The following is a 6068-nucleotide window of genomic DNA, read 5'->3' as shown; positions in this document are numbered from 1 at the left end:
CAAATGACAAGAGAGAGCAGCATTTCTCCATTTAGCTTATTTACATTTACACCTGTGTGTATTTATCTGCACCATTGGGTTTAATTAAATACTTGGAAGAAAAATGAAGAGAAAAAAGTGAAGGACTGAGAATTACTCGTCCATTTTAGCCTTCAAATCATTTGCATGATAGAAAGGGAAAGAAAATCTAGGATATGAGAATGACCTGACATAGCAGAGTTAATTTAATTTTATAGCTTGTTAGTGCTTTATCGGCAAGAATTGCTTTCTAATTAAACAACCAGGTCAGAACAAAAACCTGCAGCCACTGCGGCTCTCCAGGACTGGGATTGAGGACCCCTGGTCTAGAGGGTCATGTGAAAGTAAAGAAATAAGGGTGAGGATTTACTTTCTGGAAAGAAGCCATGTGCCTTGTCTTCTTATTGTGTGTTTTATTGCCACCTGCCTTGCCATCCTGAAGTGTTTGTCTTTATAATTGCAGCACACCACACCACACCAAAGTGCCAGGAGGCAAAGACACTTGATCGTCCCTGATATCTATTGTTTAGCGCCTCCAACACGCAAACAAGACAGCAGAGGAAGAAACAAAGTGCATCTGGAGTAGTAAATGTTAGAAATGTGGTAGAAATGTCAATGGCACCATTGAAGGAAAGTTCTAAATGCTGGAATAAAAGAGCTGATAAGTAAGAAGAAAAGTTTAGAGCAAACAATATTTTCCAATATAATATGCCATATACTCTAGGCTTTCAGACTCATTTAAATAGTACCTTATAGAAGCTATTATATTAGGATATGGTTTGAGGAGCACACACTGTCATATGCTGTATTCCATTTACCTTGGAAGTTGGATGTCAGAGCTGAGAATGACGTCACAATCAAGTAGACCGCATTCCAGTAAAACATTTGGAAAAACAATACTAATGTCTCCAGGAAAACCTTTTGTTGTGCTTGTTCTTTTGGAATACAGACAACAGCTGAACAACACATTATGTGGTATTTTGTGCATCTAAACACCCTCTGTCTGTGGACAGTGCTGTGTGCACAACTGATTTAATAAAACAGAGATAGACAGAAGTGTGTAAACAGTATAATACTACAGCTTCTGAGTTCACATGGAACACATTTTAGGTTTTATTATTGTCAACTGTAATAACAGATAATCTTTTATCAAACGATCAAAAAAGTCACCCACTGAGACAGAGCATAAAAAACGCATGTAAGGAGAGAACTGACTTGTAGTCTTTGTAGAAATATATCTGTTTTCTTAAGGCTATTTACTGTAAGTAAGTCTAATAAATAATCATTCATTTCTTTCACACACATAATTCAAATTTTGGTTTTAGTATAACACTCAAAGATAGCAAAGGGACAGTAAAATCAATGCAAATATTTAAAACTAATTTCCAGAAAAATTGACAGTGAACACAATTGTAGCATGTGACAAAATGATGATATAGCATAAATTGCAAGTTTAAATAACAGAATTAGGAAGTCAATTAACTGCAAAATGTATCTTCTCCAGATTTTTACTTTTTTACTGATCATGTTATTCTGGTGTGCTCCAAACTGATTGGTAGAAAAATAGAACAACCTTGCGCTACTTTCACTGTACACCTTAAGATTTGGAATCTCGATGAAGCCATGAGGTTATTGTGTAATCACAGGCTTGCTGCAATTTATAGGTGTAATATTTTATTATATGACACTCTCAGAAGCAATGAGATTCAGCTATGAATATCACCTAATTTGATGTGTTGTCCGACTAGGAGTCATGTTGAGACCTGTAGTGTAACGCTGGCCTTACTTGCTGTAATTACTAACTGCTTTGTCTGAGCTTCATTTCTATCTATCTAGCATAACTAATTCTATCATCATGGTTCTCCAAGGGGTGTAATTGGAGTTCATTTTAACCAGCTGCCATTAGTGTTACAATGCATCCTCTGGCAAATCAATTTCTTTTCTGTCATTTTAACTTGTTAATCCAAAAAAGATTATGGACATTTTTATTTAATTTAATGTTTCAGCTTAATTGAATTTTATGTAGGTTTTGTGTGCTATAACAGTGCAGTTTCTTCTTGAGATTATTAAGTATCTATCTATCTATCTATCTATCTATCTATCTATCTATCTATCTATCTATCTATCTATCTATCTATCTATCTGTCTGTGTGTCTGACTGCCTCAAGCCTCTTGGTGACTAGCCACTATTTACATAGATGTTACACCTTCTCCCTATTTTTTATTTGATCAAATGTTCTCCAGATATTCCAGTTTCCTTCCTCATCTCAAAGACAAGAAGGATCAGGTTTATTGGACAATGACGTTGTTTGTATGAATGCGAGTGTACTGGGCAATGGATTGATACCACCTGTGAGGAATTGGTCAGTACTGGTGAGTTCATCTTATTATTGAAAAGTATTCAAAATGAATTTCATATTGACATCCTTGAGTATAGATAGAAAACAAAGCTCTTCAAGTAACCAAAGAGGTAGTTTTAATGCACAAAATGAACCTGGATGAGGAGATTAGCTGCAGCAATCAAAGCTACCAGGCCCAGAGTTTAAGTACATTTGTGGCTACTTATGTGGTGTTGGCCTTCTGGTCTCCCAAGTAGTTTAGCTGCAGGATCATTGGATAACAAGCCAGTATATCTGAGGACCAGCCAATGTGTGTGAGAAACAGTTTGGCTTTATAATAAAGTCCAACTAGAGACTTTTGTTTTTCAGGCAAGAATTGCCAAGCGCAGTATATTGTACCAGGAGCAATCAAGTGGAGTTGTGATTGTTATCTCTCATTTCCTCCCTTCTCTTAGCAGACTGCACTACCCCTGGACCCACTAGCAGTGTGGATGTGATCGCAAGTAATGTCGAATTTGAAGAATTTGTGTTTTAGGCACAACATTGGCCCCTGATCCACCAAGAACACAAGAAGATAATATTTTTCCAGTGGGATCAGACACACAAGAAGATAATATTTTTCCAGTGGGATCAGACATTTGTTAAACTTGAGGGTTTGACAAAAAAAGAGAATGAAGGGTAAGACAGATTGCATCTCCAGATCCTGCTGTAATAACACGGCATGGAGCACATTCAGACGGAGGAATGAGTTATGGCCCAAGGGAGAGACTCCAGCCCCAACCAGCAATGGTGGAAACACTTTGCAACCTTGCAACAAGTGTTGTCTGCTCATAGTCTTTTTTGACATGACAATGGTACAGTTTGCTTTAATATATTACGTATGGTATTATGACAGAGCATGTATTTAGAAAATACTCCACTTGTCAGACAAAACTCCTGTTCTACTTAGAGGTTTGTGTTCTACTCAGAGAATACCAGATCAGAAACAGTATAATCTAAGAACTAGGGGCCCCTACATGCAAGTTATAAACATGCAAGGTCAAAAAACAAGCCTGATTTAGCCCAAGGGCTAGAGTAAAATGCTGAGTTGGCAGAACATACGTTTTGAGAACATAAGTCAGGCTTAAACAGAATGGGTCAAAGATAGGCCAGAACACGAAAGGAGAGTCAGCTCCTACAGAGCACAAGTAACATTGGTTCAAGAGGTGAATCAAGGCTAAACTCAGGCTAACAGAGCAACTCTATTATTCCATTCATCCAGAAAACCTGCCAGATCAGAGACCAATCAGCTTACTAAGACAAAGAGCCACCTTATTATCTGGCCACAAAGAGCTGCTATCCATCCAGGTTGTAGTTTGATGTGATTTGTCACACTCTTCACTCTGTTTTAGACACATTAGAAATTTTAAGTTAATTATTATATATGTATGTGCAGGTCCATGTAATAAAGAGTCTGAAAGTGGGAGCAGGGTCACCTTAGGACCTTTCCATGATAAATCATAGGTGTTTGGGTCTTTTAGTTGTTTTCCCATTGCAATGTTCTGGCAGTCTTGGTTAAAAACAATTGGAGTGGCTTTACATTCCTTGTACTTCACACTGGTCAGCATTTATCAATGGAAATGACTTACTGTTGTACTTCTTTGGATTGAAGACATGCAGCAACCTGCACTTATAGTCGCTCTGAATGCCCAAGTTGGCAGCAGCTTTGAGTAGAATTGAAATCAGTAGGTCACGAAGTCAAAGATTTCAAACCGATTTTCAAAAACAAAAAATTAAGGAAACACTGGTTAGAACATGTTTCTTGAATTGTAGTCAGGAAACGGTTAAGTAAAGTTTGATAACCAGAAATTAAGAGGAACATGTTCTAAGAGCCACACTGTAAATTGTAGTCAAAGCACAGGGCAAAATAATTTGTTATCAGGATTACAAAAAACAACAAAAAATGAAAGCAAAGGTCTTTTGGAAGAATCCAGTTTTGGACAACCAGGAAGTCCACGATGTTGGCCTTTATACCTTTAACCCGGTGATATCATTCACTGCACACTGGTTCACTTTACCTAGCAACAGCATAGCAGTACTCTCTCTTCTGTCTCTTTTTCCGGTTTCTTTGTGGTGGCGGCCTGCGCCACCACCACCTACTCAAAGCATCATGATGCACCAACATTGATGGACTGAAAGCCAGAAGTCTACGTGACCATCATCATCAGGTCCTTCCATGAAAACCCTAAATACAAAGAGGACTGTTTGATTTATGTTAGGTAGATTGCCCAGAGGGGACTGGGCGGTCTCGTGGTCTGGAACCCCTACAGATTTTATTTTTTTTCTCCAGCTTTTGGAGTTTTTTTTGTCCGCCCTGGCCATCGGACCTTACTTATTCTATGTTAATTAATGTTGACTTATGTTTATTTTTTATTGTGTCTTCTATTTTTCTATTCTTCATTTTGTAAAGCACCTTGAGCTACATTTTTTTGTATGAAAATGTGCTATATAAATAAATGTTGATTGATTGATTGAAATAACCATCAAAATGGCAGCACCCACAAGAATAACAACACACTATTGCAGGAGATCAAAAGATTCTTTGACCTTTAAAACCCCCTAATGCAAAGTCTGAATAGTTTTTTGAGGCCAAGAAGAAATTAAGAAAAATCAAAATCAAATGCCTGATCATGATAATAACAATGAGAACACAGAGGACAAGGAAATCTTCTAAAAAGGCCATGCAAACACAACTCAAAAAGGCCAGCCACTTTTATATATACAATTTTTAATGTTAAATTTATACATTTAATTCATCTGTTTCTAATGAATATCACCCACAAGCCAATCCAAGGAAGTTTTTCTGTATCTCATTATATAAGGCTGTCTCCTTTGGACGTATGATACTTGGTGCTTTAGTGCAGTTTAGGCCCAGGGGTCCGTTGAATGCACCATAAACTATAGAGAATGCACCAGGCAGCCGGAAAGGATTTGAATGAATCCTGTTGACAGTCAGCCAACACTGCTGGCTGCAAACCCAGAATGGCCACTGCTTGGGAGGAGTTTGCATGTCTTCCCTGTTCCTGTGTGGGTTTTTTTTTATTTTAATTCTGGGTATTCTGATATTGCCCTCATGTCTCTGCAAGTGTAAATGTTAGTTAGATAGGTAGATAGATAGATCCTTATTTGTTCCTGGGGGAACTTTGTTAGTCTGATTGGCTGTACATGAGTGTCTCATCTAGACATTATTCTTGATTGTGGAATCTCTGACCCCTGTAATCCTGACCAGGATAAAGCAGGTGTGATGGTGGATAGTCAGAATAAATATTCAAGTAGGCCTGGCCTGCCACTGTCAGTCCACCATTTATGATGACACAGATACTTTGGAAAGAACCCCCTTTTTTATTAGACAGATTGTTTTTCTTTGTTATTAATGACCTGTTTGTTGGGCTGCGTGTCTTTGCAAGATTATGAGGAATAAAAAGAAAACAACTCAAAAGACTGCAACTAATTACAATGTAACAAAACACCATGGCCCAGATTAATTAGGACTGGATGGAATTTTTGTGTTCCGTGTATTTGGCAGCATTTCAGGTGTACAGGTCTACCTTTCCTGAGGCTGTTTTTTTTTTTTTTCCTTTGTATTTGTCAGCGCAGCTCAATTTGGTCTACTTGTTGGCTCTCACGCTAACAGGCTGCTGTCACCTAAGCTGCTTTGGGACGGCTTTGGCA

At 38.0% G+C, this 6068-nt stretch overlaps 1 long non-coding RNA gene across 1 annotated transcript; it reads left to right on the top strand.

The window, feature by feature from the left end:
* Positions 1-309: 309 nt before the first annotated feature.
* LOC120543097 lies at positions 310-4501 on the top strand. The gene is made up of 3 exons (XR_005636287.1): positions 310-683; positions 2263-2391; positions 2813-4501. It is a non-coding gene; the product is annotated as an uncharacterized LOC120543097 (long non-coding RNA).
* Positions 4502-6068: the final 1567 nt, after the last annotated feature.

This window comes from Polypterus senegalus, chromosome 13 (assembly GCF_016835505.1).
Source record: "Polypterus senegalus isolate Bchr_013 chromosome 13, ASM1683550v1, whole genome shotgun sequence".
In the NCBI taxonomy this organism is placed as follows: domain Eukaryota; kingdom Metazoa; phylum Chordata; class Cladistia; order Polypteriformes; family Polypteridae; genus Polypterus; species Polypterus senegalus.
This window is presented reverse-complemented; position numbering and strand designations above follow the sequence as displayed.